The following is an 11,464-nucleotide window of genomic DNA, read 5'->3' as shown; positions in this document are numbered from 1 at the left end:
GCTCACTCAGAATGTCCTTCTTGAGGTGGCATCAAAACCTTGACACAATCACAAAATATTTGTCCAGCACCATAGCTAGCGGCCTTTCAACTTTAGCACACTTGACAACGTTTTGAAATCATTGTCCATCTGTCATCCCAACAACAGCTCCGATTGTTGAGGAACACCCAGTATGTTCTGGTTTCTCTCACTTGTACTGAGGAGGTCACGAGGATTTGCTGGGTGTTTCCTAAGTGTCTGTTACCTTAAAGAATCCAGTGCAAGGTGAGCACACTGGAAGTGTGCTGCTTTCTTGGGCTCACATCCTGAGGTAAGGGAGGCAGGACATGTGTCCATGTCCTGTAGTGGCTGCAGGAGCCTCCTGAGCAAGACCCTCAGGGTTGGCAAGAGCAGAGCTTCCAGCCTGCACTTGTTTGCCTTTCTGAGACCTCAGGCACCAGGAAACCTAACCAGCTATGGAGGCCAGGGCCCAGCCTCACTGTGGTCAGAGGGTGTGGGTCCACATTTTCCTCCTTAGAAGCCCTTACCAGTGTGACTGTCAAGTTAGAGAAGCTTTACTGGGTCCTAGTGCCTGCTCTCTCTGCTGGGTCTCTGTTCCTGAGATTCCTTTGCCTTATAAGATCTGCCTTGGTTTCTGCTTCTGCAAGCCTGTATACTGTTTCATTTCTAATTTTTCCATTACAAAGTACAGTTTTTTTTGGGTGTAGACAATATTATACATTTATGAACACATGCTGTTTAAGCAAACTGAGAAAGCTTGCTCTGAATGTAGGATTTAGTGTTTCCATGACACACCCAAGCCTGTGTGTCTTTGGTTCTTCTAGTTCACCTGGCTCTGAAACAGAAAAAAATAGAGCAACCAATAATGAAGGGGGAAAAAAAAAGCATTCTGTGAAGAAGAACAGCTAACCTCTGTAGAATAGAGGCTACTATAAGTTTTTACCTCTTGGAATAAAGGTGTTTGTAATAAAAGCAGGTGTACATACTTAGGATAAGGAAGACCCTATGTCTCGAATCTCTCAGCAATAATTACAGCATGGTAGGTTATCTGTTGGGAACCCCTTTTCTACCAGCTGCTTTGATATTTAAATATCAGCGGAAAGACTGTTTTTTACCAGGCCTTCACTGGAGGATTGAAATTCATTGAAGAATTTCCAAGTCTATCTCCTTTTGTTTGAGACAGCAGGTGGGAAACCTTGTCAAAATCACACCTCTTGATTCACCTATTGAATTTAACTCATTGTACAAAAAAGATGCTTTTACTCTGGCTTAAAAGCAGTCTGAAATAAAGCAAGGTGTCTAGTCTCTACTAGAGCCTCTTGGAAAGGTCCCATGTGTTTTGTGTTAGTTTATTAATTTTAATCCTCACTCCAGACTCAAGAACCATTCAACTCTGCTGGTGTGCAGTTATCAGGACTCCCTCAGCAAAATTCTTAGGTGTTGTAAATAAAAATTTAATAAGGATTGTGAGAAAGAACTCTACATGCAGTGTAAATCATAAAAAGTGGTTTTTTTAAAATATATAATTACCAGAAATTTTAGAGGTTAAGATGGTTAACAGTATGTATGCAAGTGTGCTAACTTAGTACATTACCATTCATGTGTAATTTAGATTCAACTGTCTTTTAAGATAATGCTTTTTAATATCTTCATAGCAAAACAACTGCCCTCTTCCAACTCCAGCTGTGTGCAATCACAGCTAGCCACTATTGGATTAGACTGCAGCCTATAAGGTATTCCAATACCTTCTTTCATATAGAAAGAGTAACTCCACACATTCTGTGACTCTACAGAACCCTGACAAATATGACTACACACTAGTGCTAAAGAGAATTGTAATCACAAATTTTGCAAGAATATTGATGAACTTAGATTGTGTATTAATTAAGGGCACACAATATCAGAAAGAGAAACGTCTATGTTTTCCTTCATTTGTGTAACCTAGGCAATAATAAATGGACATATGTGTGTGGCAGCCTATTTGTAGTTAATGGCAAATTGGAGTATGCATCTGAGCAGTGGAATTCAGCTTCTTGGTCTTGGCTATAATGTAAAGCTTGGTGTCTCAGAAATTGACCCTGGCAATTCTACAGCAGAGGGCTCTGGCCCTGAAAAGTAGACAATAAATTCCATGCAACCATGGTAACCAGACAGCAGGTTCTGTGTAACTTTGAGTGAGCCCTCATATGTTTTGGCTAAGTAAAATTTCCTCCGTGAGAAGCTGCTTGTACTTTTCTGCTATATAAGTGCTGGTTTTACTATTATGAAATTGACACCTTGATCAGAATGTAGACTCGGTGTTTTTCTTTGTGTCTCCTTGCTTCCTCCTCTCCCCCCCCCACTCAGGTGTTATCCAGGTGTAACTCTAGGCCAGTGACAGATGGAGCTGAAACCCTGGGAACCTCAGACCGAGGACAAGCCGAGGCAAATGATATGGACCACAGGAGCACTCATGAAGCAACTAACTAAGGTAGAGTCAGGTAGCTGTCATGGGGCAGGGAACTAGTAGGATGGGATTTATCAAATCCCTCAAATAGGTTCTTAAGACACAAAGAATTAGGATAAACTGCCTAATCCCTTTAATAATAAGAATAATAGTAATAATAATAATAATAATGCTAATTTTAATGTAACACAAGAAGGGTATTCACTCAGAGTGAACTTCTTTTTGTGCAGCAATTGGCTTTTGAGAATGCTAATCCAGCTTGTAAAACAGCTATCAGACCCTATCAAGCTAAAGCAAACTTAACTAGTTATATTAAACTTTGTGCTGATATTGGGCGGCTCTTGACTATCATGCTTAAAATTACAGCTGAATCCAATAAAAAGAGTTTTATCTGTGTGTTTAAATATATGGCCTTTATATTTTTACTTTTGACTGATCTTAAATGGTTAATATGCTCTATATATCTAGGTTATAGATGAAAAATAATTGGCTATATTTTAAAGTTATATTCAAATTCTTGTTTAAAAATATATATGCATATACGTTTATAAGGTCTGTAAACACATATGTTTAAAAAACTATCATATGATATGACTTTGTCATCTTTGCCACATGGTATGGGTTAAAGAAAGAAAAAAAATTATAAAGCCTCTTAGTTAACATAAATTTTGTTTTCTTTTAGACTGAAAAGACAAGTCTCATTTTAAATTGGTATTGGTAAATTGTTTGCAGTGGTAAATTTTAAAGTCTGGTTTTGACTTTTAAAATTATAAATATGCTTTATAATTTCATTCCTAAAGAGAATGCTTTGTTTTGATATTGCAAAAACAGGTTTTGAAAAATATTTAAATGTTTAAGGCTATAAAACATTTTAAAATCCATCGATAATTTTAAAATAATAACCCCTGGGCAGTATAACAAAAAACTTAAAACAGTTTCCCTTTGGGGGAAATAAAAAAACCTTAGTATTTATTTTATTAAGTTATTAATTTGCCAAATGAAACCAAGCCATGCTATTTGAGCCAACTAAGAAAACTGCAGTTATTACAATGTATCATGTCAGGATGGTAAAGATCCATGAAATTATTTAGTATATTCTGGACTACTGAAAGAAACCACAAGAAGGATTTTATTGGAAGTTTTTATGTTGTCTGAAAAGCAAGAGAGAAGGCAAAAATGCTGGAATAATAAAGAGAAGGGATGCTAAAGAAAAGAATAGCTTGTCTAAAATAAGACTGTCTGGTTAAACCAGAAGAAAAAAGCTAGGAACCTGAAGGTATATAGAATGTTACAGAAGGTCAGTATATGTATAGAAAGCCAGAGGGCATTTATGATTTGAGAAAGAACTGTAAAATATGTTGTTCTTCATTTAAAAGGCTGGTGATTCTTCAATGTAAAATGTTTGCTTATGCTCTTTTAAAAGGGAAAGAGGTGTATAGACTTCAGCATGTTTATCCTATCTTATATGTCTGTATAAGTGAGTATATACCATGTGTGTCTTTCTGCTTTTGGGATACCTCACTTAGGATGCTCTTTTCAAGTTCCCACCATTTACCTGCAAATTTCATGATTTCCTTGTTTTTAATTGCTGAGTAGTATTCCATTGTGTAAAAGTACTACAATTTCTGTATCCGTTTCTCAACTGAGGGACATCTGGGTTGTTTCCAGGTTCTAGCTATTACGAATAAAGCTGTAACAAACATGGTTGAGCAAATGTCCTTATTGTGTACTTGAGCCTCTTTTGGATATATGCCTAGGAGTGGTATAGCTGGGTCTTGAGGAAGCACTATTCCTAATTGTCTGAGACAGTGCCAGATTGATTTCCAAAGTGGTTGTACAAGTTTGCATTCCCACCAGCAGTGGAGGAGTGTTCCCCTTTCTCTACAACCTCTCCAGCATGTGTTGTCACTTGAGGTTTTGATTTTAGCCATTCTGATGGGTGTCAGGTGAAATCTCAGGGTCGTTTTGATTTGCATCTCTCTGATGGCTAAGGATGTTGAGCATTTCTTTAAGTGTTTCTCTGCCATTCTGTATTCCTCTACTGAGAATTCTCTGTACCCCATTTTTTAATCGGATTGCTTGATTTGTTGCTTTTTAACTTTACCTAAAGAAGATGAACAAGAAAGAGGTCCTGGGGTAAGATGATCAATCCTCACTTAGAAAGACAAATGGTATGGACATTGGAAGTAGGAGAAAACAAGCAACAGGACAGGAGCCTACCACAGAGGGGTTCTGAAAGACTCTACCTAGCAGTGAATCAAAGCAGATGCTGAGACTCATAACTAAACCTTTGGCAGAGTGCAGGGAATCATAAGAAAGAAGGGGGAGTTAATATGACCTGGAGAGGACAGGAGCTCCACAAGGACCAAATATATCTGGGCACAGGGGTCTTTTATGAGACTGTTTCTCCAACCAAGGACCATGTATTGTTATAACCTAGAACTTCTACTCTGATGTAGCCCATGGTAGCTCAGTATCCAAGTGGGTTACCCTAGTAAGGGGAACAGGGACTATTTCTGACATGAACTCAATGGCAGGCTCTTTGACCTCACTCCCCCACCCCCACTGAGGGAGGAGCAGCCCTACTAGGCCACAGAGGAGGACTTTGCAGCCAGTCCTGAAGATACATGATAAACCAGGGTCAGATGAAAGGGAAGGAGGTCATCCCCTATCAGTGGACTTGGAAAAGGGAGGGAGGAGATGAGGGAGGGAGGGTAGGATTGGGAGGGAATGAGGGATGGGATACAAAGTTAAATAGATAGATAGATAGATAGATAGATAGATAGATAGATAGATAGATAGGAGGGAAAAAGGACTGCAGTTCCATGTTAGCCCAGGGTTATACAGGGTTATAGTCAAATCATTGTTAACCATTATATAAAATATATGCCTGGCTGCCACTGCCTAAATAAATAAAATAATGCTATTTCTTTCTGGCCTATTGCTTTGGTATGGCCAGAACAGTCTATCTTTACTGAGGGCTACAGGCTAAGTTTAGTTCTCTGTTTAACGCTAAATGAAACTTTTGTCCATTAATTTTTTTGTTGTTACGTCTTAATGCAAATTAATAAGGTTAATAAGATTTGCTAGCCCCTTTATGAACTGTGTCTGATTAAATGTTTTGCTTTGATTTTAGTTCAAAAAGAGCAGATTTAAAGTTATGCTACCAGAATTAGAGATTATAGCATCTTGTTTTATAGAATGCAGTTTAGAGCAGATGTTAAGAATAGACAAAGAGTAACTCAGATATGCTGGCCCTCAGACTTGTCAGAAATCTGGTAAATATGGCATATTAACATATGTAAGCTTAGTATGACAGAGTCCAACCTATTGAGGTACAAAGAAACAATGGAACTAAAGGGCTAAGGTATTTTTAATGCGGGTCCCTAAACAACCTGCATCATATTCAGATAAAATTAACTAAAAATCTAATGATCCTGTATGGGTTGATAAATGACCCTTTAATTCTAAAAAATTACAGGCTGCACATGATTTGGTTAAAGAACAGCTCCAAGCAGGGAATATAGTTCCCTTTAACTCACCGTGGAACATGCCTATTTTTGTAATTAAAAAGAAATCTGACAAATTTAGATTATTACAGGATTTAAAAAAGGTAAATAAGACTATAATAATTATGGGAGCATTGGAACCAGGACTCCCATTAACTAGTGGGATTCCTCAAAACACTTACAAGATTATTTTAGATTTAAAAGATTGTTGGTTTTTTTTTTTCCATTCCTTTGTATCCTGAGGATTGCCATAGATTTGCTTTTAGTCTCCCTTCTATTAATTTCAAAGAACCTCTGAAACATTATCATTGGAGGGTGCTGGCACAGGGCATGGCAAATAGTACTATGTTATGTCAACAATTTGTAGCTAATGCTATTAGTCCAATATGGAAAAAAATGGCCTTATATTTATATCATTCATTAGGTTTTAATTTATTTCCTCTGGCTATTAAATATCAAAAAGTACAAATTAAAAAAGATAATTTAAAGACCCTTAATGACTTTCAAAAATTATTGGGAGATATAAATTGGCTTAGGCCATATCTAAAATTAACCATTGGACAATTTATGCCATTGTTTAAAGGGGATGCCGCTCCAACCCCCCCTTGAAAATTAACACCAGAGGTTCGAGATGCATTATTGTTAATAAAAAGGCTTTAGAAAATCAATTTATAACATATTGGGATCCAGAGACTCCTCTCCTATTGTATTTCAAACACAGTCAATTCCTACTGGATTGTTATGGCAATCTAACCCTCTCTTGTGGATCCGCTTGTCAACTTGTCCCAATAAAGTGATTTTGCCTTACTATGAGGATATTGCCCAAGTCATTGTGGCGGGATACACCCAGGCAAGGGCTTACTTTGGAACTGAGCCTTCCAAGATTATTATACCGTATAGTAAGGCTCAAATTAATTGGTTTTATGCCAATTCAGATAAATGGTTGCTTTCTTTGGTTGGATTAACAGGACAACTAGATAATCATTACCCTTCCAATAAGATTATTCAATTTTTTACTTTACATAGTGTTGTTTTTCCTACCATAATTAAAATTAAAATTTTAAAAAAATGCTTGCTCTGTTTTTTCTAATGGTAACGTAAAGGAAAAGCTGGTTATACTGTTAATGGACAAAAAGTTATTTTTCAAGTTCCAGGGTTATCTGCTCGACTTGCAGATTAAAATTAAAATTTATTCATGTAATTATTAATACCTGTACAGGATGTATTTTTGCTACCTTGCATTCTGGAAAAGCTGCATGCCACATCATAGATCATTGTTTGGCTGCCTTCTCTCTTCTTGGCGTGTCACACCAAATTAAAACTGACAATGGGCCAGCTTATACCAGCAAGCCCTTTCAAATTTTTTATAAAAAATTAAATATTAAGCATGTAACAGGTATTCCTTATAGTCCTATAGGCCAAGGCATGGTTGAACATGCCCTTGCCACCATTAAAATGCATTTACAAAAGACAAAAAAGGGGGAATTATGTCCTCATTTATCCAGAGCTCAATCAAATCATGTACTTTTTATTTTGAATTTTAACTCTGGACAAACATGGCAAATCTACAGCTGAACATTTTTGGCACCCTAAAACATTTTTGGTTAAATGGAGGGACCCCTTGAATAATATATGGCATGAACCCCAATGCATTTTAATTTGGGGACGGGGATATGTTTGTGGTTATTTGCAGGTTGAAGATGCTGCTTGTTGGCTGCCAGAGAGACTGGTGCAAAAAGTGGATTACATCAAGGAACAAGATCATTCCCTGAGTGACAATATTGCTGATCATGTTGCAGCTGATTCATCCAGTGAAGGCTGAATTACATCTTTGGGCCTTAGTACCCATCCTCTTGTTGCTGGTCTGGTACTATTCATCTTTGTAATTGCCAGATGTGTCCACTTAGCTTGACAGCACCAGGCTAAATTTAATGACTGTTGAACAGCGGCATGCTGTGACTCCCTCGCCCCAGGTAGTGGCTTGGCTTGCCCAGCTCAAACATCAGCTTTAACCTCTCCTTTCCTGTGTGATGGGCCAGTTAGTCAATGACGGATAAATGGGCGACTGGATAAATGTCAACCTAAGACAAGGAAGTCCCCCTAGAAGTGGGATTCTCCCATAATGGGTTAGCTATTTATTGGGAATTGCCCCGACCTAAGCCAGGCACCTTCCCTTTGTTTTAATTTGAAAGAGAGGAATTGTGACAGCCTATTTGTAGTTAATGGCAAATTGGAATGTGCATCTGAGCAGTGGAATTGCTTCTTAGTCTTGGCTATAATGTAAAGCTTGGTGTCTCAGAAATTGACCCTGGCAATTCTACAGCAGAGGGCTCTGGCCCTGAAAAGGAGACAATAAATTCCATGCAACCATGGTAACCAGACAGCAGGTTCTGTGTAACTTTGAGTGAGCCCTCATATGTTTTGGCTAAGTAAAATTTCCTCTGTGAAAAGCTGCTTGTACTTTTCTGCTATATAAGTGCTGGTTTTACTATTATGAAATTGACACCTTGATCAGAATGTAGACTCGGTGTTCTTCTTTGTGTCACCTTGCTCCCTCCCCCCCACCGCCCTCACTCAGGTATTATCCAGGTGTCACTACGGATCAGTGACATATGTGAACAAATTTACATGTGGGTCCAGGGCCACTATGCTGTGTAGAAAAGAGAATAAAAATGTTAGGAGGTGAGGAATGATTGAAAGCAGGTAATGAACATGGGGTGAAACAGGACATTACATGATTGTTTTTGTTTCTAATTCAGTCATGGATTTTGGGTTTTGGTGGTGTGTAAATGAATAAGTATATATCCAAAAGAGCATAGATACCAAGGTAAACTCCTCAGCTTCAGTTTTGAATGTCTGTCCTAACTGTGCAGAAGTTCATGAGTTACACAGTTTTGAGCTACTTTTGACATGTGTTTTTTTTAATTGTAATATTTTAAATAACAGGGTTTGAAATAAAAAAGAAAGAGCCAGACAGTAGTGGCATATACCTTTAACCCCAGCAATTTGGAGGCAGAAGCAAGGAGATCTCTGAGCTTTGAGACCACCCTGGCCTACACAGTGATATACAAGAGAGCCAGGACTACGCAGATACTATACCAAAAACAAACAAACAAACAAACAAAAAACCCCATACTATTCTGTTTGCTCCTGACAGGACATGTCTGAGATATACTATTCACTTTGAGCTATTCATATGAGCTGTTCCTAAACAGTCTATACCTCAGATAAACTGTTCCTTTGAAAAATTGTTCCTTGTAGAAAACATGTTTATCCATAAAGGGTGTATCCATTTGTAAGGAAATGTCCTTTCTGATACCAGGAATAAAATGTTAGCTACATCTCCAGAGACTCCAAACAGGAAGAAAACATTGGCCCAAATACAGAGCAATCTGGGTCTTTCTTCAAGGTGCCTTGCTGGCCACATACTAGCCATTTTTTTTTAAACAGAACCTTTTAACACACCAGCCTCGTTTTGATAATGATAGGATTTACGCTTGACGCTGAGGCTCTTTCTTTGCAATCTACTCTAGAAATTTATTCATTTCTTCATATATCATTAATACATACATGAGGTATACATGTTAATAAGCTTTGTTTTTAGTAAACTGACTATACAAGCTATGTGACATGTTATCTTTGTAGCTCCTTACTCACCAAGTTCATTTGACTGGTAGACTCCTTGTCTAACTTTAATAATGATGGATAACAAGGAACCAAAGCAGCTGTGACACGTGTGTCAGATATAGGAGGGAGGCCAGGGAGGATGAAGAGGACACTGCTCATCCTTCTTCTGTTGTACTGATAGTAAAGCCGAGTGGAAGATATAGGGTGAGGCTGGCTGCAGCTTGTCTCTGGGGAGCAATCTTATTTTTCTTCCTTGATGTCCCACTGATGCAGGACTCCTTAGTCCTCAGCATCTGAGCCATCTGGGAATCTTCTCTTGCTCCCTCATGATGAAGGCTTCCAGGAATGATGCTGGCCCTTTGTAAATTTTATGACACCAGAGTGCAGGAACCACTGCTAGAACAGGTCAAGTTTGGATATGTCCAAAACCAACAATATGTGTTTGTTTGGTTTTTGTCGTTGTTGTTTTGCCAGTACGTGATAACTTTATTTCCATTTGGCTGGTTCCTCTGTGGAAGAGATGGGTGCTGATGGCAGCTTGGACCCCATGCGCCCTCTGGTGGGCCTCAGGGGCAGTGGCCACAGTTGGCCACACAGAACATGGGTCAATAGTAATGCTCACTTAGGTCTGTACCCCAGACCCAATTTTAGGGAGCTGGGTTTGATGGAAGGAAGCCCTGAACCTCTGTTTTGGTGCCCGGTTTTGACACCCGCCATGTTCTGCCGAGCCTTCATCTGCCTCAAAGGGTCCTTCTCCACTTCCTGCTTGGTGAGGACGAAGAGGACAGGGGAAGCCGATGGCCCAGGCTACTCCCACAGCTTTCTTGGGGTTCTTGCCCCTCTTTCTGGGAATGTGCTCCAGCTCAGGGGAGACGGGCTCAGGCTGCTCCTTGCAGTCCTGTGAGCTGTGGCTCTGCACTGCTCTGTCCTTTTCTGAGAAGCCTTCGCTGTGGCTCCAGAGAGGATCCCCCTGAGTACTCGGGAATTCTCTGCTGTTGGGCGCTGCAGCAGCTACCACCCCGTCATGTTCAGGTGCCACGCCCCCCACCCCCCAATATATTTTAATTGATATCTTTGGAGTCTAATACCGTTTAGTATCTGAATTGTGCTTTATTCAACTCTCTCCCCATTTTACTGCACACCCTTAACACCACTCTTCCCTTCCAATTTTGTGGGTGTTTTCTTCTCTTTTTATGACACCAAGTGCACTCGCTGCCTCCTCTATGTTTAGAACAAGTGGCCGGAACGGGAAAGCCTCTCCAACTGTCTGTCTTCCCCGAAAGCCATGAGTTGATAATTCCTGCTCCACTGAAGGTTAGACACAATGAGACCCTCACACAATTAGGCATGTTGAATGCTGGTTTTAGCTTGTGCAAGTATTTCCTGAATAGTTGGCAGTCACAGTGTGGTCATGCATGCAACAGTCCTGACATTTCCAGCAAATAGTGCTTCAGCAGACATCCACCTCATCTGGCAACTGCAACCTTTCTACATTGTCTCCTGTGATCCCTGAGGCTAAGAGTTGCCACCCAGGTGTTCATTTGGACCAGTGCCTCACAGGCTATTATTCTCCACATTTTGATCTACTGTGAGTGTTTATCACTTCACTCCCATGGTACCATACGTAGAATGTACCACAACTGTGAATGCCCTCCAGTAGAGAGAGATGCCCTTCAGAATCTGTGAATGAAGTAACCCATGAGGAAAGGGACAAGTCACCATGATTATTGCCTCATTTAAGAGCAGCTGACCGAGCTTGGGCTGCTTCCTCACTAGGGCTCTTAGGAAGCAAAGGAAGGTAGAGTTTGCAAAGACAAAAAGCCACACATGATGCACACTGTGGAGTTAACTGTTTGTATTTTGTTTTTTATTGTGGGTCCAG

This window comes from Meriones unguiculatus, chromosome 3 (genome assembly GCF_030254825.1).
Source record: "Meriones unguiculatus strain TT.TT164.6M chromosome 3, Bangor_MerUng_6.1, whole genome shotgun sequence".
Classification (NCBI taxonomy): Eukaryota; Metazoa; Chordata; class Mammalia; order Rodentia; family Muridae; genus Meriones; species Meriones unguiculatus.
The sequence above is the reverse complement of the archived record's forward strand: the minus strand, read 5'-3'. Positions refer to the sequence as shown.